Here is a 25,158-nt window from a genome sequence, read left to right as displayed (position 1 = left end):
GGGTCATGCTAAAGGTTAGGGGGAAGGTTAGAGTCCGGTATGTTTTAGAGTCAAATTCAGGATTAGGATCAGTATAAGGATAGTATATAGGGTAAATCACATTCAGAGTAGGGTGGCAGTTGGGTACAGGCTAGGTTCAGGGTAAGGATAAGAATTAGGGTTAAAGGGTTAGAGGGTGATTGTAAAGTTGGAGGAGATCAGGGCCACATTCAGATGAGGGTCAAGGTGAGAGTCAGATCAGGTTAAGGGAAACGGTGAGGATCCTGGTGTGGGTCGTCATTGGTTGAGGGTAAAGATTTGGTGAAAGTTCGGATAAAGTTCTGCACAGGGTAAGTTTCAGGACAGGGCCAAACGGGAAGAAGTATAAAGGTTAAGAAGCCAATTTTAGGATGTCAACCAGGGATTAATCAGGTTAAAGATCAATTTCAGGGTAACTTCTCATGGGTGGGGAGGTCAGAGAGCGTTAGGATGACAGATAAGAGTCGATTTGAAGAGCGGGGTCTTCTAAAGGGTGAATAAGAGGGCCGGGAACAAGGTAGGGTCAATTTCAGAATCTGATTCAGGCTCAGGATCAGAATGATAGTCAGTGTCAGAGTCAATTTGAGAGCAGAGTCAGGTTCAGTGTCAGGTTCAAGGTCAGAGTCTGCACAAGGGTCGGCACGAATGCCAGGGTCAGGGTAAAAATCATAGACATTAGGGGTCAGGTTTAGGACCTAGTGAGATTCGTAGTTGATGTCATAGCTGGGGTGAAGATCGGAGTCAGGGTAAGGATAAATTTGAACGTCAAGGTCATTGTCAGGGCGGAAGTTAGGTCAGGTGATGTTCTAGGTCTATTTTTCATGAGCAGGGTCAGTGTAAGGACAAGGATCAGAATCCGGATAAGTATTAGAGACAGTCAGAGTGTCAGGGTCGGAGTCGGGGTCAAGGGAGGGGTAGGATAATATTCACACTCCATATTATGTGAGTGTGGGGATAAGGATCTAACTCTTAGTGTCAGGGTCAGCTGAATGTTGGAGTCAGGTTTACAGTCAATGTGAATGCATATGTCAGTTTGGGATCAGGGAAGCGTCAGGGTCATAGGGAGAGTCAGCATGATGGTCATCAGAGAGCAAAGGTGAGGGTTAGAGAGAGGGTGAGGTGTAGAGCAGTAAGTCAGAAAAAGTGGGTGTGGTGCATAAACAATGAATCTTGGAACACTGAAAAAGTGAATTTAAATTAAAAAAACAGAAAAAGTGTAAGAGTGAGGACAGAATCAAGGTCAGGGTCAACATAAATGTGAGAGTCTAGTTGAGGGTGATGGCCTCTGGTGAAGGTCAGAGTCAGGTTAAGGGTCAAGTTGAGGTTGAATATCCAAAGTGGGGTAAGGATCAGGCTCCCTGCTCAGTAAGGTCATCTGCTTCTCCTTCTCCCTCTCTCTCTTCCCTCCACACCTCCCTCTTGGACTTTCTCTATCTGTCTCAAATAAATAAAATCTTTTAAAAAAAAAAAAAAAAGGCGAGTCTAAAATTCATGTCAAGATCATTGTGAGGGGCCATGTGAATCTATAGTGCCTTGATAAGAATGAGAATCACAATTGGGTAAGAGTCATATTCATAGACATGGTAAGATTCAAACTCAAAGGCATATTGAGTGTCATGTTCAGTCTGAAGATCAACTTGAACCCTGACAATGCCCAGAAGTAGACCTTGGTTATCACTGAAAATACCCTGATGTTGACCCCGATCCTAAACTTGACTCTGAACCTTACCCAATCCTAATCTTCGTGTTGACTTTCACCATGATACTAGCTCTGATCTTGACTCTCAACCAGATCCTGACACCGACTATCAAGCTAACACTTTCCCTGAAATATACTCATACTTATCTTGACACTGATAACCACCCTTTAACTCACCCCACCCCATCTGTGTCCATCTCCTGTCCTTGACCCTTATTCTGACGTCATGCTGACTCAGACCTGACCTTCACCATGAATCTGACTCTCATCTTCTCCCTGAATTTCACTCTCGAATTCACCATTTCTGTAACTTTAACCCTACTCTCACACAAACACTAATGCAGAATCTCCCCCTCAACCTGTACTCAACCCTGACCCCAATCTTCAACCTCACACTGACCTTATCTCTATGAAACTGACACTGACACTCATGCTGACTCTGGCCCCTACTTCCCCTAACTCAGACACTCATCTTCACCCTATATCTTAATTTGACCTTCATCCAAGTCTGAAACTGACCCTCACATTGACCTTGACTCTGTTGCTCACTCAGCTGATGATTCCAACCCATTGTTACCTTACCCTGAAGCTAACCTAACCCTGATCCTCCCTGATACTGCAGCTGACCCTCAACCTGATCTTGATCTGACCTTGAAACTAACCCTCAGACTTATCCTAACCCTAACCCTTTATACTGCCCCTTACACTCACAACGACACTGACTTCTATTATAACACTCAATTTGATGGTGACCGTTATATTAAATCTGACCCTGAACTTCACCATGGCCTAACCCTAACATCCTTACCTTCATCCTGACCTTATTCCTTACCTGATGCCTATCCTTACACTGACCTTTGCTCTGAATCTGACTCTGATACTCACTGTGCACCTGACCTTCCCAGTGATCCTCACAAATACCTCAATTACCTTATATGACCTTGACCCTATCCTAGAACTTTACTATCACATTCATCTTGACCTTATATTTGGCCCTAAAACTCACCTGACCCTCACCCTCACCTCAATCCTATTCCTCACCATTTTCCTGATAATGACCACCACATACACCCGTAACTTCATGTTTACCCTTATTGTGTACCTGACTCTGCATTTGACCCTGACCTTCAATTTCAGTTTGATCTTTTACTTATCGCACTCCTTTTTCTTGACCTTCATCTTCATCTTGACCCACACTTTTGCCCAGCTGCCAATCCTGAAGCTGAAACCCTGACACTAACACTCTTGATTTTACAATGGCACATTTTGACACTGACCCTTACCTTGACTCTCCCTTCACTCTGACCCTCATTCTTATCTTGACCCTCAACTTCTCCCTGTGATTCTTACTTTGACCATCATCTGAACTTGATCATCACCCTGATCTTGACCTTCACCCTGAGCTGTCTTGACAGACTCTCAACATGACCCTTACCCTTACTATGATCTGACCTTCACCCTGACCAAGACCTTGCATCAGACCCTCACACTGAACCTCACCTTCACCTTCTCCATGACCCTCATGCTCAGTCTGACTCTGATCCTAGCATTGCCTTGACATAGTCTCTGACCTATTCACTCCTTCTACCTTAGCTAACATCTACCTTGACTGACATTCAACCTGATCCTGACCCTTACTAATACACAGATCTTGACACCAATGCTGATCCTCACCCTGGACATGACCTTTACCCAACTTGGACTCTGATCATGACTCTGTCTCACCATGACTCTGACTATACCTTGACTCTTATCTCACATTGATTCTGAATGACCCTGACCCTCACCTTGACTCTCTTCTAAACATTGACTCCACATTTTGTCTTGTCCTTGATCTTAAAACTCACCTTGTTCCTGAAACTGACACTAATTCTCACCCATAATTTGACCCTTACTTGGCCATCCCTCTGACCCTGACTCTTATAGTGACACTAAAAGTAAACTTGATTCTTGGGGTGCCTGGGTGTCTCAGTTGTTTAAGTATCTGACTCTTTGTTTCAGCCCAGGTCATGATCTCAGGGTCATGAGATCAAGCCCCATATCATCCTCCACACTGGGTTTGGAATCTGCTTAAGATTCTCTTTCTTTCCCTCTCCCTCTCTTCCTCTGCCCCTCCCTCCACTTGTGTGTGCATGCATCCATGCTCTCTCTACATCTCTCTCTCTCAAATAAATAAATTAATTAATAAGAATAACCTGGATTCTTAACCTGATGCTGACTATCACCTGGACATCCACCATAATAGTGTACTCACCCTTATCCTGACTCTGACTTTATCTTCACTCTGACACCAACCCGGACACTCTACCTGCCTGTCCTTTGAACCTCACCCTGACAATAAACCCTTCATTGACTATGATCCTATTTTGACCCTGACACATACTTTGACTCTGATCCTGACACTGATCCTGGACCTTACTGTGACCTGAAGCTCATATTCAACACAAAACTGATCCTTAAAAGTCATCCTCCACTTGTCCATTACCTTCTTTCTGACATAAAGCCTGACTGTTACCCTCATCAATATCCTGACCCTGACCTGAACCCTACCCTCATCCTGAGCTTGACAATCCCTACTGTTATGAAATACTGAACAAGATCCTGATGCTAGCTAGAGCCTGACACTGACCCCACTACTGACCTTGACCTCTGTTATGACCTCTGGTTCTGATGTGAGCCTTGCCACGATCAAGATGAGTCTGAGTAAGATTAGTTCCATCTAGATTCCTTGGTAACTCATGAGAAGAATATGTTTTTGAGAACTGTGTATACTTCTGAATTTACCTAGACTTGTACCCCATGTTTTCAAATATGCTGTTCTGATTTGTATTAATATGATCCAGCTCAAAATAAGAAAGAACAGTTGAAATGAACAGGTGGTTCTTATTGATTTACCTCAGGTAGCACATGGGTTCAACACTAACAGTTAAGCCTAACCAACATTAACAATTCTCTTTAGAGGGGCACCTGGGTGGCTCAGATGGTTGAGCATCCGACTCTTTATTTCGGCTCAGGTTGTGATCTTGGGGTTGTTATTTCGAGATCATGGGATGGAGCCCTGAGTCTGGCTCCCTGTTCAGTAGGAAGTCTGCTTGAGATTCTCTCCCCCTCCCTCTAGCCCTGCCCCTGTTCTCTCTCTCTCTTTCTCTCAAATAAATAAATAAATAAATCTAGGAAACAAACCAACAAAAAACCAAAAACCTCTCTTTAGAGATGAATGTTTGGTTCTGAACTTGGTTTCTTCTTCATTGCTTGTCTGTACACATACATACAATTTTTAACTGTATTGGCTTAGTTTGCAACGAGAAGTTAGTGTGAAACAATGTATAAATATGGGCTTGTTTTCACAGCTACAGGATAGATTACCCTTACCTTATAGTAACTCTTAGGAAGGCAGAGAGCTTGAGATGAAGTATGCTTCTGAGTTTTGGGTTTTTTCCTCACAGAACTCTTATATACATCTCAATTTAGATGAACAAGAAGTAGTATTGCCAACAATTCACGTTTGTGCAAACTGCCTCAGCCTTTGACATTCCTTCTATAAGTCCTTATTGCTCCTTAAACTGAAATAAACATCAGGACAGCAAAGCGCATTCCTTTCAAAGGCACATTCTTACTTGCAGGAAAAAAGAAGACATAAAACACTGTTTACAAACCATAATTTTAATTGACCCCCTTGTTTCTTAAAATACCAGTGAATTAACATATGCAAATGCCTCTGGATGATAATACATGTATATTTGTACTTAACTCCTCAAAATTTTTAGTTAATAGGAGTTCATGCTCAAGAAATTACCTGGATGGTTTTTAATTTTCTGTCCTCTAGGTGTCACTTATGTCTATAGAAAAAGAAAGAAAAGAATGATTTTTTTCAATTAAAGATGATTAATATACATAGTTGATTATAGTGGGTACAAAAATTACCGAGAGCTTCTACTTGATTTTCTACTATTTTATTTTAGAAAGTTGTGGTGGTGTGTCAACATAGTAAATTTAAAGCAATTTATATTGCCTTACTTAATATACTGACAAACTATATTTTATGCTTTATAGTTAAGAACTTCAGGGGTGCCTGGGTCGTGCAGTCAGTTGAGCATCCGACTCTTAGTTTCTGTTCGGTCATGATCTTGGGGTCGTGGGATCCAGCCCTGTGTCAGGCTCTGCCCTCTCAGCATGGAGTCCGCTTCAGATTCTCTCTCCCTCTCCCACTGACCCTTCTGCTCCTGCTCTCTCTCTCTCTCAAACAAATCAATAAATCTTTAAAAAAAAAATTTTTTTTTAATCTTTATACTTTAAAAACTTTAGGGGCTTTTGGGTGGCTCAGTTATTAATCATCTGCCTTCTGCTTGGGTCATGATCCCAGAGTCCTGGGATCAAGCCCTGCATGGGGCTTCCCACTCGGTGGGAAGCCTGCTTCTCCCTCTCCCACTCCCCCTGCTTGTCTTTCCTCTCTCGCTGTGTCTCTCTCTGTCAAACAAATAAATGAAATCTTTTTAAAAAAATTTTAATTACTTAAGTGTGTGTTTGTGTATCCACAAAGTACCCAATCATAGAATTGGCCCCACTTTCTAACAACACTCAATCTAGAGCAAACCCTCATTTCCTTAGGCCTTCCTAAAATCACCTGATTAAAGACCAAGTTCTATAATAGGTACTTTCTAACATTCTCTTACTGAGACTCCCTGTGGTTCCCAATGGCCGCATTCTTTCCCAGTGCAACCAGCAACAAGCCCAATTTATTCAATCACAGGTATGTTCCCAGTCTGGCTCACAGGCACTGACAAGTCAAACACACACGTGAGCACAGACCCTGTGGAGTCAGCTTGGCCAGAGTTAGAACACCTTGTTTTTGCTTTTTCAAAAAGTTAAAGTTATGGGAGATAAGTGCTTATCTTTAAGAAAGCTGAGTGGTTTTAAAATTTCTGTTTTATGGGTGAATTTTACCTCTATAGAAAGGAAAAGTATGGATGATTCAATAAAGATAATAATGAATATAAATGTTCTTTATACGGATATAAGGATTGTAGAGATATACAGGTCTATGTATAAGATATTGTATTTTTTTTAATTTTTAAAGATTTTATTTATTTATTTGACACAGAGAGAGAGACAGCTAGAGAGGGAACATAACAGGGGGAATGGAGAGGAAGAAGCAGGATCCCTTCCAAGCAGAGAGCCCCACGTGGGGCTTGATCCCAGGATCCCAGGAATCATGACCTGAGCAGAAGGCAGATGCTTAAGGACTGAGCTACCCAGGCGCCACAGGATATTGTATTTTAAAGTCATAGAAACTACATTATCACCTATTTATGAATATGTATGAATGAATGAACCTCCAACTTCATACAAATAAATGCATAACAACAGATCATTTTAAAGTTTGTTACATAAATAATGTGTCCAAGGAATAAATGAGGATTTATGTTTTTCATATAAAAATTACTGAATTATTTTATGCACAGACCCATAGGCGTTCCTTCTGTCGCCAAATCATTGTTAATTCTCAATGCTTTCTGCATATCCCTCAACTATTCTTTATGACTCCCTTGGATAGCCCTGACCCAATTTTATTTGTTCCCATTCTAAAAACGCTCTACAGACTTCAGTTCACCCTGAAAATCCCGACCACGTCACCAGCAGGTGGAGACGCCGAGCCGGCGCTCCGGGTCCTCAGCACCGTGGTTTCAGCGCGCGCCCGCGGGCTGCCCAGCGCAAGCGCATTTTCTTGAAGGACCAAGTTGGGATCCGCTGTTTATCCCAGCCCCGGCACTGCTTCCTGTGTTGTTCTTCCTCTTGAGGAAAGAGGGGGGTGCTAAAGATCTCCCCGCACACCCTTGCGCTCGCCGGCCACCGCAGCAGGTGTCCCCAGGGTTGCTGATGGCTCCCTTGCACTCGCCCTTCCTGAAGAGCAGTTTGGCAGCCAAGGCACCTGGAGTTATCGGAATGTCCTGGATGGATGGCCAGGCGGCTTTCCCCCGCGAAGGTCAGTAAAGGGCAAAGTCCAGTCTGCAGGGCAGCCTGCAGCGGGCCTTCCCTAGCAACAGTGAGTACTGACTGCCCCAGGTTCTGAGCAGTGTGCAGGGGCAGCGACCCCTCTCTCTGCAAACTTTGCCAACTACCGTACTGCCTGCCAGCGAGCATGCGCTTTGAGGAGCAGGGGGGAGGGGAACTTAGGCCAAAAATTTTAAATCACAGAAGGATGCTGGATGGGGTAAAACCTGCAGTCCGTCACTGGGTCCTGGGTAAAGGAAGTGGGAACGTGGGAGTCGCAGAAAAGGTTGACTTTATAGATTGGGAAGCTGATGGTAGTTTTGAGTGGTGGGAGTTCAAGGATTTTTGGGAGCTTTGTTAATTTTACTTTAAAATTCTGTTCTCTCTGGTGACCTGGGTGGCTCAGTTGGTTAAGCGGCTGCCTTCAGCTCAGGTCATGATTCCAGGGTGCCGGGATCAAGGTCTGCATGGGGCTCCCTGATCAGCAGGGAGCCTGCTTCTCCCTCTCCCTCTGCCTGCCACTCTCCCTACTTGTGCTCTCTATTTCTCTGTCAAATAAATAAAAATCTTTTAAAAAATAAAACAAAATTCTGGTCTTTCGATATTTCTTGAAGACTTGGGGTTGACAAGGACATTGAAGTTTCTATGTAAAAGTACTTAAAGTACTAGTAAGATGAATGTCTCTGTCATTAGAGATGTGAGAATTTCCCAGGTGAGAAAGCAAAACCAAGCCATTTACCCCTCCCCAAGTATGGGACTAGCTTGATATGGCAATGTAAAACACTTCAATGCACCCTGAGAATAAATACGCAATAAGCAGAATATATTTCTAATTCATTGCAGAAAGTATCTGTATGCTGTCCATTTGGAGCTGTCCACGGGGCCCCTGGTTCCCTCTATGACCCACCTTGACCATTTTATCAAGATTGTGTGATTGGCAGGTAAGACTTGGTTTGAAAAAACCACCAGTATTAGTTGAATATTGTTGCTGACTTACCTTTTTTAAAATAGACAATATCATGAAGATTTTTTGTTAAATTCCATTTTCAAATGTTCTGGATTAATCAGGCATCCTGAGGTGCTGTGAGCATCTCAAACTGAATTAGAGACTTCTTTCCGACAGTAACATCCTCTTTGAATTCCTCCAAGACTGTTCTTGCCTGTGTGATTATAAGGTATTTATCTCAATTAACATTATTTAACATAGTGGTCTGTTAAAACATTGCTGTCATATTATAACTTTGTCTTTGACCTTTTATTTATTTATTTTTAAAGATTTTATTTATTTGACAGAGAGAAAGAGAGAGTACAAGCAGGGAGAGCGGAAGAGGGAGAAGCAGGCTCTCCCTGGAGAAGGGAGCCTGACGCAGGACTCCATCCCAGAGCCCTGGGATCCTGACCCGAGTGGAAGGCAGACACTTAACAACTGAGCCACCCAGGCACCCCAACCTTTTATTTTTATTTAAGCTATTTTTGTAGGTAATAGCATCTAAACATTCTTTAATGTCCAATTTATATAAGGTTTTCAATGTTAGAAACATCTTTGTTTCTGAATGGTTCCGAATTTGTAGACTAGCTCAAACCTCATTTACTCTCAGCACAAATCTTGGCACTTCTGTTTTTTGTGAGCTGACAATCCCCAGTAAGGACAATCACGGTAGTCATCTGAAGTGATTTAATTTCTGGAAGTTGTCTATGTCTAAAGGATAAATTTAACTCTGTGAAAGCATTTTTAACTCTAAGTAAATGAAATTAGAGCAAGGGTGTCCCAGAGAATAGCTAAGAAAATGGTTGAAGAATATGCAACAAGCCTGAGCATTAATATTAACCAACAGTGAATAGTTGGTGACAAAAAGGAACTTCTACTGATCTGGGCATAAAATAAGTTGTTTTACACGAAAGGCTCAAATTCTAATTTTACTCTTTTGTACATTACTTATGTAACAAATTGTCTGCATTAACATCTATAGGGATATGTGGGGTAACTGGCTGACTCAGTTGGTAGAGTATGTGACCCTTGATCTTAAGATTGTGAGTTCAAGACCTACATTGGGCATAGACCTTTCTTTTAAAAAAAGATATATATATATAGACAGATGTAAAACATAGAGATAACTTAAACTATAGCTTTAAAATATAATTGTCAATATAATAAATTAAATGATATATCATCTTAGATTTATTATGAGTACACTGCATAACTGTTAGAAAATAAACATAAAATCCCAACCTATACACACACCTGTATCTCTCTGCAATACTTGTACTGAATATAATCAACTACTTCCACCAAATAGTTTTTTAAATCATTCTTTTCTTTTTTTTTTTCTGTAGATGTAAGGCATACCCAGAGGGCAGAAAGTTAAAAACCACCAGGTAATTTTTTTATGAGCATTTCTTTCACCTTCATCAAAGCTTTGAGAAGGCAAATACAAACGTACATGTATTGCTATCCAAAGTCATTTGCATATTTTCCTAATCCACAGACATTTTAAGAACAAAGAGTCAATTAAAACTATGTTTAATAAGCAGTGCATTTTTATCTGTTTTCTCCTTTTAACAACAGCATGTTTGGAAATGTATTTTTTGTCCTTGTGTTTATCTTGCTTTACGCTGAGAAGCAATAAGGGTTATTTTTCTTTAAAGATTTTATTTACTTATTTGACAAACAGAGATCATAAGCAGACAGAGAGGCAGGCAGAGAGAGAGGGGGAAGCAGGCTCCCTGCTAAGCAGAGAGCCCAATGTGGGGTTCGATTCCAGGACCCTGGGATTATGCCCTGAGCCGCAGGCAGAGGCTTTAATCCACTGAGCCACGCAGGCGCCCCAATAAGGGGTTATTTTTGTCCGGAATGTCTGAGACTGAGCTTGTTTATATTAGTACAAACTCTTCTCACCACTGCTTTTAGATTCTTTCCCATTTGCTCTATGGCACAGTAAGGATGTACCTTGGAGATGAATGGCACACATTGATTCATGCCTGGGTTCACCTTCATTTACTTCAGGAAGTGCTAAGGAATTTCTGTTAAGAGAAATGTCTGAGACTGAGCATCTTTGCACTAATACAGATTTTTTTTCAATTCTACTTCTGTTTGCCTACGTAGAGATGTATGTAAGGTATGACCAAGAACACTTCAGAACCACTTATTAGCATTCATGTGCACATTCACGGCATTTTCTTCCTGTGAGTTAGAAGAAGAGGAATCCAAGCCATATATGTGAAAATGAGTACAGATTTACACATTGTTCTGTACACAGTAACTTCTTATTGTGAGTTAAAACAAATATCCTTAGAAATCATATTTGCTTGGACCAACTAGCAGTAAAGAAAAAATCAGACATCAATATCTACAGAAATTTTGTACTGACTGCTAGAATTAACCCATGCTTTATCTGAGGCAAATCAGTGAGAACATGTTCTCCTCAAATGCCTTTCTTACTTTGATGTAGACCATATTAATACCAGTCAAAGAAGCATGTTTAAAGATGTGCATATAAGTATAAGGCAAGTTTGGAATTATGTATAGATTTTTAAAGTATGTTCTTTTTGCTAGTTATAAGAAATCTAGTTGAAACTGCATGTAAATATACAAGAGTTCATGTTTAAACTCAACTTGGAATACTTAGGTCATTTTTAAGGTCAAAACCATTATAAGAACCATTATGAGGGTCAGAATCATGTTGAAGGTCAGAGCAAGAGTCATAGGGTGAAACTAAAGGTGAGGGTCATGATGACAGTGTACTTTAGGATCATGGTGGATGTCTGAATCAGTGATGGGATCAAGATGGGAGGCAGAGTGAGGAGTGCTTGGCTGGCTTAGTTGGAGTGTATGACTCTTCATCTCAGGGTGTGGGTTTGAGGCCCACATTGGGTGTACAGATTACCTAAAACTAAATTTTTTTTTTTTTAAACATATGGGTCAGAGTGTATGTTAGGATTAAGTTGAGGGTCTGGGTCTGTGAGGGGATTAGTGTCAGGATGAAGCAGAAAAGAAGGTCTGCTGCAGGGTCAAGTGAGGGGGTATAGATTTAAAGATCAGTGTCAAGGTGATGGTCATAGTGAGGGTCAGGTTGAGGATCAAATTCATTATCAGAGTCAGGTGAGGGTCCATGTGAGGGTTAGGTTAAGAGTGAGGGTAAACATGAATGAAGGTCAGGGTCAGGGTTAAAGTCAGCATTAGGGTCAAGGTGAAGTAAAGATGAGGCTCAGGGTAATAGTCATTGTTCAAGGAAAGGATGGCCTGAGGATTTGGGTCAGGATGAGAATTCTAATCAGATTCAGTGTAAGTGTGAGGTAAGAATCAAGGTATGATCAGGATTAGGGTCATGTTGAGAATTAGGGTCACATAGGATGAGGGTCAAGGTCAGGGTGAGAGTAGCATAAATGTCAAAGTCAGGGTGTTGGTCAGTTTCAGAATAATGAACAGGGTTAGGGTCAGGCTGATCATCAGAGACAGTGTAATGTTTGAGGTGTAAGGAAGTCAGAGATAGTGTCAGGGTGACGTCAAAGTCAATGTCACATTGAGGATAAGGGTCATGAAAAAGGTAAAGATGAGCATTAGGATCAGAGTGAGAATCAGATATGAAGTTTGATTCAGGGATAGTCACAGTTAAGGACAACTGTGGTAAGGGTCAGTGTAATGTCAGCTTCACAGTCAAGGTTAAGAGCAGGATAATAATGTGGGTCAAGGTAAGACTCAAAGTAGGATACATAATCAGAAGGTATGATAGTATTAAGGGTCAGGGTCAGTCTCAAGACGGGGCAGAGGTGAAGGTCACTATCTGGGTGAGTGTCAAGGTAGAAATGAGAGTCAGATTTGGTATGAGGGTGAGCATCAGGACCACAACAGGGTGATGATCATATTGAATTGAAGTTAAAGTTGAATTGAAATTCCAGTTTCTAAGGTCAAGTGCAGGGTCAGAGACAAGGTGAGGGTGAGGATCTAAATCTGAATAAGGTTGATGTTGAATAAGGGCCAATATCAGGATCATGGTAAGGGTTAGAGTTACAGTGAGGGTCAGGGTCATGTGAAAAGTCATAGAGATGGTGAGGGTCAGAACAAGGTTAAGGATGCAGGTTAGAGTCAATGAGAAGATTATGGTGAGGGATAGGATCAGGCTAATGGTGCAATTTGGGGTCAGTTGAGTTTCAGGTTCAAATTCAGTCCTGAAAGTAAGCTTCTAGGTCAAGGTCAAAGTCATGGTAATAGTGAGGGTCAGAGACAGCATAAGGGTCTGCATCATTGTGAGGGCCAGCCTCAGGCATAGGGTGAAGGATAGGTTTAGGGTGAAGGTGAGAGTTGGCTCATGGTGATGTCCAGGGTCAGGTTTAGCTAGAGTCCAGTCAGTCTCAAGATGAGGGTCACATTTAGGGCGAGGGTCAAATTAAGGAATATGGTCAGAATAAATTGCAGGAAAGGTTAACATGTAGTTCATAATCCAGGTGACAGTCAAGGTAAAATCAATTTCAGGGTCACAGGAGGTCAGGATTAGCATCATGTGAGGGTCAGGATAATGTGAGTGTCAGGGTGAAAATCATGATCAGGTTACTCTTCGGAGTTAGGGTGAGGTTTAAGTTAAGTTAAGGACAAAAGTGAAGTTGGAACCAAGTTCAGACAAGGCATCAGAGTCAGGTGAATGTAAGGATGAGATTCAGACTAAAGTGAGGGTAAAAGTCAAGTGCATAGTCACAGTGAGGGTCTGGATCAGGGTAAATATCAATGTTAGGGTCAAAGTCAGGGTAAGATCAGAATGAGACTGAAGGTCAGGGTCAAATACAGATTTACTATGTCTGTTTAAGGAAGGGAAGGTTCTGTGTACAATGTGGATAAGGGTCAAGGCTATAGACACTGTGAGAATAAGAATTCAGGGAGAGGATCAGGGTTAAGCATTAAGTCAGAGTAAGGGTCAAGGGCAAGTCACAGAGAGAAGTAATGGGTCAGAGTAAGCGCTGGTCTGATGGTATTCATAGACACTGTCAGCTTGAGAACATGGTGCAAATCAGAGTAAAGGTGAGGATCAGGTAAGGCTTGGGATCAGGTTCAGGATCTGAGTCAGTTTAAGAGTAGTGTCTAGGTCAGGGTCTGCTTCAGGATCATTGGTTCAAGGTTTTTGAAGTAGGGTGATAATTAGGGTGAGGTGAAAGGTGGGGGCAAGTTGAGAATCAAGTTTGTGTAAGGCTCAGGGGTGGGAAGGTCAGAGCCAGGGTTAGAGTGACATCAGAGTCAGTTTGGGGAGATGATCATGGAGAATAGGAAGATGAGGGTGATAGTGAAGGTCAGGTTGAAGGTCAGCATCAGGTCAACTTTTGGGATAAGGGCAGTGTGAGACTTAGGATTAGGAGAAGGGTAAGGATAAGGTTTAGTATATTATAAGGTTTAGTATAAATTCAGAAAAGGGGGATTAGGATACCAGTAATAGGATGTAAGGACCAAGGTAAAGGTCAGGGTCAGAATGTGTGTGAGGGTTATGGTCAGAGTCAAGTTATATGAAAAGATAAGGGTCAGTGACAATGCCATTGTTTCAATTAGAGTTAAGAGTAGGGAGAGATTCAGAGTGAGGTTTTCAAAGAAAGATTAAGTTGACGGTCAGAGTCGGGGTTAGTATTTCAAAGTAAAGATTAGGTTGATGGACAGTCAGAGTCAGGGTAAAGTGAGGGTAAGATTCAGGGTCAGGTTCACAATCACTGTGAAAGGCAGAATGAGGGTCATGGTAAGGGTATGGGTCAAAATCAGGGTCAAAGTGAGAATGAAAGTCAGTGTCAGAGTTAGGGTGAGTTTAAGGATTTGAATTAAGGTAAGAGTCTTGGTAGGATGAAGGTAAGAGTCAGGCTCAAAATGAAGGTCAGTGTCCAGGTTAGATAAGTGTATTCAAAGCAAGTTTCAAAGACAAAATGAGGTGAAGTCCAGGATGAAGGTAGGGTAAGAGTGAGAGCCAAGTGCAAGGTCAGGAGTTTATTCAGCATCAAATTCAGAATTAGACTTGGAGTTATGGTAGGAGTCAGTGTGACATTCAAGTTAAGGGTCAGAGTTCATTCAGGAAGAGAGTTTTGTTGAGTGTCTGAGTCAAGGTCAGGGTTAGGATCTTGGTGAGGGTCAAGTTCAGGATCTGAGTCTTTGTGAGTATCAGGGTGAGGATTATGATCAGATTCAGAGGGGGTGTGAGGAAAAGGTTTAGAATCATCACCAGAATAAGGGTCAGTGTCAGTGTGAGGACTCTAGTCAGGAACAGGGATCCATGGTGAGGGTGAAGGTCAGGGTGAAAGTCAGGATAAGGTAGTGTTCAGGATCAAGATTAGGATCAGTTTCCGAGTCAGAATCTACATAGAGGACAAGTTCAATGTAAGGGTAAAGGTGAGAGTCAGTCCATGTCAATGTCAGAGTCAGGACCAAAATGTTGGCAAGCATCAGACTAAAAGTCAAGGTAGTGTTAGGACAGGGGCAAGGACTAGGTCATGTTCTATCAGAGTGAAAACCAGAGTCAAAGTCAGGTTGAGGGTCTCATTCCATGTGAGGCTCAAAATCAGGGTAAGGGTCTTGATGAGGGCTCAGAGACATGGTGAAGATCAGAGACAAGTTTAGGGTAAGGGTCAAAGAAAGGATTAGGTTGATCAGGCTAATGATCAGGGTGTGTGGATCAGAGTCAAGATTAGTTCTTTGGATGAGGATCACCATCCCTTTTGGGTAGTTTTTTGTGTAGGTTGGATAAAAGCTTTATTCCCCAGGGGCGCCTGTGTGGCTCAGCTGGCTGTGTCCGACTCTTGGCTTTGACTCAGGTCATGATCTCCTGGTCAGGAGATTGAACCCCATGTCAGGCTCCGGGCTCAGCAGGGGGCCTGTTTCCTCTCTCCCTCTCCCTCTGCCACTCCCCAAGCTCACACATACTCTCTCTTCTCTCTCTCAAATAAATAAATAAATAAATCTTAAAAAAAAAAAACAAAAACACCTCTATTCCCTAGAGAGGCATTTTTTTATTTGTACAGAAGCCAACAGCTACTTCAAGATCATCCACATCCCTTCCTGTCCAACCCACTACTTCAGGTCTTCAGAAGGACCTACCCGAAGAACCTTGAATTCACAGAAGCCACCTGGAACAGCAAGAGGAGTCTGCTTTCGTGTTCCTGCAGCCTTTCTAGTCTCTTCCTTCAGGATCGTTGAGCCAGTGCCCTGGGGTCAGTCCCAGCCTCCTAAAGGCACATTTCATTTTTATTATTATTTTTTAAGATTTTATTTATTTATTTGACAGAGAGAGATCACAAGTAGGCAGAGAGGCAGGCAGAGAGAGAGAGAGAGAGAGGCAAGCAGGCTCCCTGCTGAGCAGAGAGCCCGATGCAGGGCTCGATCCCAGGACCCTGAGATCATGACCTAATCCGAAGGCAGCGGCTTAACCCACCGAGCCACCCAGGCGCCCCTAAAGGCACATTTCAATCCTCTATATTAGACATAAAAGATGACCTCTTGGAGAGTCCCTGGTCTTTCATTCCATCCTCCCACGTTCGGGGCATTGTGCTGGGTGGAGCTTGTTTGGTTAAGATTATTAGCCCTTGTGCCAGGGACTTCTCTTTACGCCTTAGCCACCTCATCTGTAAAAGAGAGGGGTTGAATTTGATGGTCTTTTTATACTCTATGCAAACCTTTCCAACTCTGACTCCTTCTAACTGCCCGGCCCTGCTTCTCTTCTTAAGACTCTGCATTAAAGCGTTTCTCTGCTTTCAGAATTCACATCCCAAATAGCCAGAACTTCATGATCTCACCTCACAATTCAGAACTCTCTTCCTGTCCTGTTGGGACCTGATACAAGTCCTACCCAGCTTTAGGGGTCAAGACTCTGCAGAGTTTTCATTTTGGTCATTTGTACTGGCAGGAAAAGAGATTTTTGTTTTGTTTTGTTTTTGTTTTATTCCAAATACAAAAATTACAAAATGGGGAGCACCCTTCTATCTGTTAGACGGGAGGCCCATGCCACCCAATTCATAAATCACTGAATAAAACCAACTATATTTTTTAATTAAAACATCAATGTAATATGGAACCTGCTGTTTGAAGCAGTGCCCCACCCCTCACGCCCCGGAGAAGCCCAGCAGGCTTTCTCAGGCTGTCATTTTCCGGTCTCTTCCCACCTCCCCTTTGGGATTCTTCGCTCTCGTGTCACTTAAAGATATTGATTATCTGCTTCGCCACTGACCCTGTTCTCTTTCTTTTTGTCCCGGTTGCCGGTGCTTGGTGTCAGTTTTCAGATAAGGAAAGAGAGCTGGCTGTTAAGGCTCTATTTATAATATGCCCTTGAAAGCCGAGTGCTGACTTCTTTGAGCTAAAAAAACTGGCAGGTAAGGAAGGAGAAGAGACACAGGGCAGAGGGTCATCTCCAGTGAGATGGACAGCCCGGGACGCTGGAGCGTGGGCACGCAGGCGCACTCCCAGGCTCGCCCGCACACATACACATCCAGGCCAAAATGAATAAAGAGACAAAGGAGTCCGGGAGAAGACAGGGAAGTGCCCGGAACATGAGAGAAACTTAATTCGTATTTGGTGAGGAGAAAAGAAGATAAGAGGGGAGGAAATGAGGGAGCAAAAGAGGAATTCAGGCGGCAAATTTAGCGAGGAGAGCACTGAACTGGGAGTCCGGAGACCTTCATTTGAAGCCTAGCTCTCCTTGATTTATCAGATTTCTTAGAAATTTGGGCTTGGTCAGGTTTCTTGGCCTCTCTGAATTTAGGTTTTGTCTTCTCTCAAATAGGTGTCGTATTGCCTTCCCAACGAATCTCATAAGATTGCTCTAAAAATCCAGTGGAATGATGATTATGCAAGTCCCCGGTGAGCGGAACCTACTCTGCACACATGAGGCCCTGGCCTGGGGGTGAGAGCTAGCAGAGCACCCCACATGCCTTAGAGGACTTAGCCTCACAACAATCTTGCACTATAAACTACTTTTTTATTAACACATAATGTATTATTAGCCCCAGGGGTACAGGTCTGTGAATCGCCAGGTTTACACACTTCACAGCACTCACCATAGCACATACCCTCCCCAATGTCCATAACCCCCACCCCCCCTTCTCCCACCCCTCTCCCTCCAGCAACCCTCAGTTTGTTTTGTGAGATTAAGAGTCTCTTACAGTTTGTCTCCTTCCCGATCCCATCTTGTTTCACTTTTCCCTTCCTTCCCCCAGCGACCCCCTACCCTGCCTCTCAAATTCCTCATATCAGAGAGCTCATATGATAATTGTCTTTCTCTGATTGACTTATTTCTCTAAGCATAATACCCCCTAGTTCCATCCATGTTGTTGCAATGGCTAGATCTCATTTCTTTTAATGGCTGCATAGTATTCCATTATATATATATATATGCAGCCATCAAAAGATACAGAAGATGTGATATATGGATGGATACAGAAGATGTGATATATATATATATATATCAGGGAAATACAAATCAAAACCACAGTGAGACACCACCTCACACCAGTCAGAATGGCTAAAATTAACAGGTCAGGAAATGACAGATGCTGGAGAGAATGTGGAGAAAGGGGAACCCTCCTACACTGTTGGTGAGAATGCAAACTGGTGCAGCCACTTTGGAAAACAGCATGGAGGTTCCTCAAAAAGTTGAAAATAGAACTATCCTATGACCCAGCAATTGCACTACTGGGTATTTGCCCTAAAGATACAAATGTAGAGATCCAAAGGGGCACATGCACCCCAATGTTTATAGCAGCAATGTCCACAAAAGCCTTAACTATGGAAAGAACCTAGATGTCCATCAAAGATGGATGGGTACAGAAGATGTGAGATATATATATATATATCAATCATAGGTTCCCCTGTGGTTTTGATTTGTGTTTCCCTGATGCTGAATGATGTGAAGCACTTTTTCATGTGTCTGTTGGCCATTTGGATGTCTTCTTTGGAGAAATGTCTGTTCCTGTCTTCTGTGCATTTCTTTATTGGATTATTTGTTCTTTGGGTGTTGAGTTTGATAAGTTCTTTATAGATTTTGCATACTAGAGATTGTTTTATCTGATATGTCATTTTGCACTATAAACTATTATTGGTCCCCTACTGAGTGACAGTCATTTGCTGGAGGTCACACACCTAGTAAGTGATCAACTGGGATTTGAACAAGGCCCGTGGGAGTCCGGTGGCCAATTCTCTTAACCAGTCTGCTACTGCTCAGACTTTGGTATGTATCTGGTGCCTTTCATAGACCCAAGCAAAATGAAATCTGTCTCCCAGTGTTAAGCCACATTGTCTACATCCCCTCGGGCTGCCATGACTGAACACCAGATACTGGGTGGCTTGCCTAGCAGAGATTGTTTCCTCCCAGTTCTGGAGGCTAGAAGTCCAAGATCAAGTCGTAGAGGGGCTTGGATTCTGATGAGGCCTGGCCTTCCACCTTGCAGACCACTGCCTTCTTGTGTCTTCCCATGGCCTTTTCCTGGTGCTCCAGGTTCTCTGGTGTCTTTTCCTCTTCTTATAAAGGTCTCGCCCTTAGGAGCTCATCTAACACTAATGACCTCTTGAAAGGCCCCATCTCCCATTGGGGGTGGAAGTATCCACTATACACATTGGGGTAGGGGCATAATTCAGTCCCTAATAGACATCCCCAAAATAAAAAGGGTTGTCTACTTTTCCCCCCAAAGAGGGATTTTTTGAAATCCCATCAGGTCCCCAGCAGCCACTGCAGCAGAATTTCTCAGCTCTGAGTCCTGCTCAGATCAATGTTCTCCCATAAGTCCAAGCAGCTCTGCTGTAAAGGAATGAAGCGGCTTTTGCACCAAAATATTTAAGATATTCCTGCTCTCTCCCTCTTGCTCAAGAGCATTCAGAGGTCTGTCCCTTCTTCCCCTCTTGCCAAGGATTCCTATTTATAGCTTCTGGCGCTGGCGGGTCTGAAGGAGTCAAGAGTTTTCAAATCACTCCCACAGCTTTAACACGCGCTCCCTGCCAGATCCCCTCGGCCATTAGAAGCTAGTCTTCCTGGCTCCCTGGTCAGGGCATGGGGAGGAGAGGAAGAAAGAGAAAGTGTTGCAGGATGCAAAGCTGTAGGTCCCTTTAAAAAGCCTCAGAGGAAAACGAACTGTGGTTTTATCCCTACCGCAATTTGTATTTATTTCTGTTTATAACCAAGCCCTTGGGCTCTTTCTGAAAACTTAGAAAGTTTCACATTGACTTCATCCTTGAATTCTACTTTGAGATGCTGATGAGTCTGAGGGCAAAGAGAGAAAGGCCAGAAAGGTCTGTTGCCTGGACGCCAGAGCCATTATAGGGTTTTACAATTCATCTCTCTGCTTCTAGCGGCACATGATAAATTACCAGCATCCATCTATCTAACAGTATCAGGCTTCAGAACTTGTGAGCCCATATGTTCACGTTATTGCTTTGTGCAAATAGATACTCAAAATACGCATCGATCTGGCACATTTCATGAGTATTTATCAAAATGTTCTCTTGTCTCCCAACATGTGTATTAATAAAAATAATACTAAATAATACCAAGTTGCAGCCATGCACGAGATTCCAAACTGTAGGTTTAGTTTGCAAATTTGATGAAGGCTATTTGTTTTTTTTTTCTTTTTATTTATTTATTTGACATACAGAGATCACAAGTAGGCAGAGAGGCAGGCAGAGAGAGAGAGGAGGAAGCAGGCTCCCTGCCGAGCAGAGAGCCCGATGCAGGGCTCGATCCCAGGACCCTGGGATGATGACCTGAGCCGAAGGCAGAGGCTTTAACCCACTGAGCCACCCAGGTGCCCCGGTGAAGGCTATTTGTGATCATAAAAAGAAAAAGAAAAAAAAAAACCCCAGTAACTGGAAGTTCTTATAGCAGCTAGAACAAAGCTTGAATGTGATAGTTTTTATAGATGGATGAGAGAGGAAAGATAGAAATATGGTTGAACTTGATTTAATCCCGATAAAAATTCTGGATTGGGTATGTAGCCATCTAGAGTCTGTATGACCATGAAATGTCACACCCCATATTTAAACTCATAGTGCTAATCTCACATTTTCTGGGGAAAAAATTAATGTATTTTTAAAATTTCTCTGTCAGTACTTCCTCCCTGATTACCATAGTCAACAATAGAAGTCCTGAGGTCCTGAGGACAGCAAGACTCAAAGTTGCATTTCAAGTCAATGATATTAAGTTAGAAAAAAAACATCTGGAAGAAGATATTTCAAATTGGCGATAACTATTATGGTTTGGGACTGAGTTTCTGTAGGTCATCTGTTCTTTTTCAAGGCTTTGAATTCGCTGGATTTTATTAGAACATTTAAAATGGCTTTTACTTTTGAAATTGGGAAACATTTTAAATGTGTGGTACAGAAACATATGACAAATGCCTTCATACTTTCTAACCCAAATGAATAAATTAACGTTTTGTAAGGTTTTCTTTGAATATTTTCTTTAAAATATATGTCAGGGGCGCCTGTCTGGCTCAGCCAGTAAGCCTGTGACTCTAAATCTTGGGGTTGTGAGTTCAAGCCCCACGTTGGGTATAGAGATTACTTAACAACAAAATTTTTTAAAATAAATAAAGATAAAAAAATAAAATATAGGACAGAAGTTATAGATACAGTTGAAATCTTCTGTTAAACCCTCAGAGACCCCATTTTCTAGTTTATCTCCCCAGGTACCTACCAACACAAATCCAGAATTTGCCCTTCAGCCACAAATATATGTAGCCATCAATGACATGAGATGTATGACTTTAAACAATTATATAAGCATCTTAATGAATCCTTCTCCAACTTAAATTTTCATTTTCATTATGCCTTCTTGAAGGCTTTTCTCCTATGTTACTTGCTGGCATTTTAAACTTATTTATTAGTTGTTTAAAAATTCACATTTCTTGGGGCACCTGGGTGGCTCAGTGGGTTGAGCCTCTGCCTTTGGCCCAGGTCATGATGTCAGGGTCCTGGGATCGAGCCCCACATTGGGCTCTCTGCTAAGCAGGGAACCTGCTTCCCTCCCCCTCTCTCTCTGCCTGCCTCTTTGCCTATTTGTGATCTCTGTGTGTCAAATAAAAAATAAAATCTTTAAAAAATATTTACATTTCTTACTTTAATAAAACAAGGTATAGCATAACTTTAATGAGTCAAAGTAATTGAAGGACACTTACAGTCCAAACACTAGACAGAGTATCATCAGAAAATGCTGCTCCCTTCATTTCTTTCTTTGGGAACCCCTAAGGCAGGGACTTGAGTGTAAATTAATCTATTGGGAGAATTCCAGAGAGCAAAGAGTAAGGAAGTAGGCGTTAGAAAGCCAGGATAACTGTGCATTACTGAAACTACCATTGCTGGGGTGAAGTGTCAGAAGCTCCATTCCACCAGGCCCTCTGGAAAAGCACATGAAATGCTGCCCAGAGTTGTCGGTCTAAAGGAAGGCAGGCTAGAAGAATCAGCCACAGGCTCCACTACCCCATTGGTTGAAAAATGACCCCCAGGGCATTAGCCTTATGCACACTTTTGGTCTACACCTTCCATGGGCCATGAGGGCATCAGAAAAGACTGTGATGCAGCACAAGTAGGGTACACAGTGCACACTTCAGTGGGGTGTGGCCAGCCAGGGTGGGTCTGAGCTCCCGTGGAATGGTTGGCCTCTAGTTGGGGCCACATTTGATACACAACAGCTATGGGGAGGTTTTTCTTCCTTCTTTTTCTTTTAAGATTTTATTTATTATTTATTTGACAGACAGAGATCACAAGTAGGCAGAGAGGCAGGCAGAGAGAGAGGGGGAAGCAGGCTCCCTGCTGAGCAGAGAGCCTGATGCGGGGCTAGATCCCAGGACCCTGGGATCATGACCTGAGCCGAAGACAGAGGCTCAACCCACTGAGCCACCCAGGTGCCCCACCTTTCTTCCTTCTAAACGAACCCAGTCTGGCTACACAGAATGGGCTGGTCCCGCTTCCTCAAATTCAACAAATGACAGGAAAAGCAGGTTTTCCAATTCTCAAGAGTTGTCTCAGAAAATTTCAAACAAGGGTCCACTGTCTTTGAAGTCACCCATCTCTTGTAGCCCAGAAAGCAACCCCAAAAATCAATTATTTAGACTTCCTGTCTTTACCACTTTCTTCCTCATGCTTAGAACAAAAAAGCAGCCACCCCGAGGTGTGAGAAAGTCAACAGTTTTCCTCACTGGCCTCTACCAGACTGCAGTTAAAGGGAATGGGCCACAGTTATTTCTAAAACTTCAGCACATCGTAGATGCTCAGTAAATGCACTCACAACTGTGGGTCCCACCTTGTGCCTAAAATAGCATCTTTATTTAATGTCACTTTTCAAGGAGGGGTTTTTATACACCACCCAGGTCACCCAAGGATGCTGCTCATTTCCTATACCCTGGGCAATCACAGGACAGAGTAGGGGCCCATCTGAGAAACGAGGGTCCACGGCCCAAGTTCCTCGTAGGGCAAAAGACAAGAGCTGGGATTCAGGGTGAGCTGGTGGGGAGAAGAGATGCTTATAAGGAAGGGGAAGAGCTCACAAGGAGAGAGGGGAAAACTAAGAAGTGTTGTAAGCTGTTGCTGAACAAAAGCGTCTGTAGCTTCATGATTTTCCTAGGTGCCTACTGTGCTTCTCCTTATGTGCCAGGGCAACTTATTCCACTGGTTTTGGGAATAACTTCTTTGTTCAGAGCCTTCCTGTTACTTGTCATTATCACTGAGATTGCCCAAACCAGTAAGACTCTCTACTGTGTGTGGCCCAGCTATGTCCGCACTTCCCCCGTGCTGCAGGACAGACACCATGTCCGCCAGCGTTGACTGTGATGCCTGGAGCATCTGCAGTTCTCAGTGAACCCAACCGACTATCCGTTCACTCACTCAAGGGGGCCTTTCTTTCGATGAAACATGCCAGGCCTCCAATGCCAAAGGGAAGGAGAGGATGACGGTAATTATCTAGATGACTCTGGCCGTAATCTCACTTTGGCCCGGGTGTGATCCTTACCTTAATTGCCTTGATAGCTAGAGAGAGACTTTATTCTTGGAATTACAAAATTATAGGGCTCGAAGGAGATCTCAGGTCATTAATCATCAGAAGGGTAAGGTCAATTATCTGGAACAAAAAAGAGACCAGACGCCTCTTCCCCTTCATGCTTTGTGGATAAGGGGGAGTAGATGTCTTTCTTTTTTTTTTTTTTAGATTTTATTTATGTATTTGTCACAGAGAGAGAAGCAAGAGCAAGCACAAGCAGACAGAGTGGCAGGCAGAGACAGAGGAAGAAGCAGCCTCCCTGCCAAGCAAGGAGCCTGATGTGGGACTCAATCCCAGGATGCTGGGATCATGACCTGAGCCGAAGGCAGCCGCTTAACCAACTGAGCCACCCAGGCGTCCCGGGGGAGTAGATTTCTTGGCGTCTTCCCCTTTACCCCATCTGATCACCTTGTACTCCCTCCCCAATGAAGGCAACCAAAAATGAAATCCTTATCAGAGCCTACAAAATTATGAGGGGCCCTTGAGAAAAAGGACAATATAAGATGTCCTTTGGTCCCAGTCCACTTTATTGGTTAGGTAGGATGTGATGTTAAACTTCGAGAAGGTTGAGTCAAGTAAATCTGAAAGTCTAGGACCTTCTAAACTCTAGCCTCCTGTCTTTAGCTAACATTTTTCCCCCCCATGGTGTCAAAATTCAGGTAATATCCTGTAACTGCAAATAGGTTTCAGCAGAAGACTGATTTGATTTTTTTATTTAATCAATAAGGTTCAAATGTATTTTTGATTTACTAGGCTCCAAGATGTCCTCTGCATTTATATTACAGCAGCATACTATAGGAAACCGGGACTGTCATTTGGAAAGGATGTCACCATCCACAACATCCCTCTGTGTTTTCCCCCTTCTGGCTGGAAGAGCATCCATCATCCCTACTCCTTTATGCTTATATAACGTCTCCACACTTCGCTCAGTTTCGATGGAAGATGCGAGAATATTTGCTCCAGTTTTTTTTCTTAAAGAACTCTGTACTGTCTGTATGCATGGATGGCTTTTCAAAACAGTTCCTTAGAGGTATAACTTACTCGTCTACTGCAGACTATATGCACGATGAAACACTCCTTTCGCAATGTGATAGGGTAGCTTTTCCCAGATTCCATTCACTTAGACATGTTCAAGCCAAGGGATCCAGTGCACTTATGGTTTTCTAATTCTTCTCCCCCTCCCCCCTCTCCTTCCCCCACCGCCTCTTCCTCCTCCTTCTTCTTCTTCTTTCTTAAAATTTGATTTATTTGACAGAGAGAGAGACAGCAAGAGAGGGAACACAAGCAGGGGGAGTGGGAGAGGGAGAAGCAGTCTTCCTGCCGAGCAGGGAGCCCAACTCGGGCTCAATCCCAGGACTCTGGGATCATGACCTGAGCCAAAGGTAGACACCCAAAGACTGAGCCACCCAGGCGCCCCTGGTGTTCTAATTATTAAAGGAAAAAGTTGTTGGTTTATTTGTTTGTTTAACTTCACAATGG

General features: G+C 42.9%; 1 long non-coding RNA gene across 1 annotated transcript; it reads left to right on the top strand.

Moving 5' to 3' along the window:
- Positions 1-7,459: 7,459 nt before the first annotated feature.
- Positions 7,460-24,671, top strand: LOC131824105 (uncharacterized). The gene is made up of 5 exons (XR_009350753.1): positions 7,460-7,700; positions 8,552-8,649; positions 15,747-15,877; positions 17,443-17,519; positions 24,433-24,671. It is a non-coding gene; the product is annotated as an uncharacterized LOC131824105 (long non-coding RNA).
- The last annotated feature ends 487 nt before the right edge of the window (positions 24,672-25,158 follow it).

This window comes from Mustela lutreola, chromosome 2, assembly GCF_030435805.1.
Source record: "Mustela lutreola isolate mMusLut2 chromosome 2, mMusLut2.pri, whole genome shotgun sequence".
Taxonomy (NCBI): domain Eukaryota; kingdom Metazoa; phylum Chordata; class Mammalia; order Carnivora; family Mustelidae; genus Mustela; species Mustela lutreola.
The sequence above is the reverse complement of the archived record's forward strand: the minus strand, read 5'-3'. Positions and strand labels throughout refer to the sequence as shown.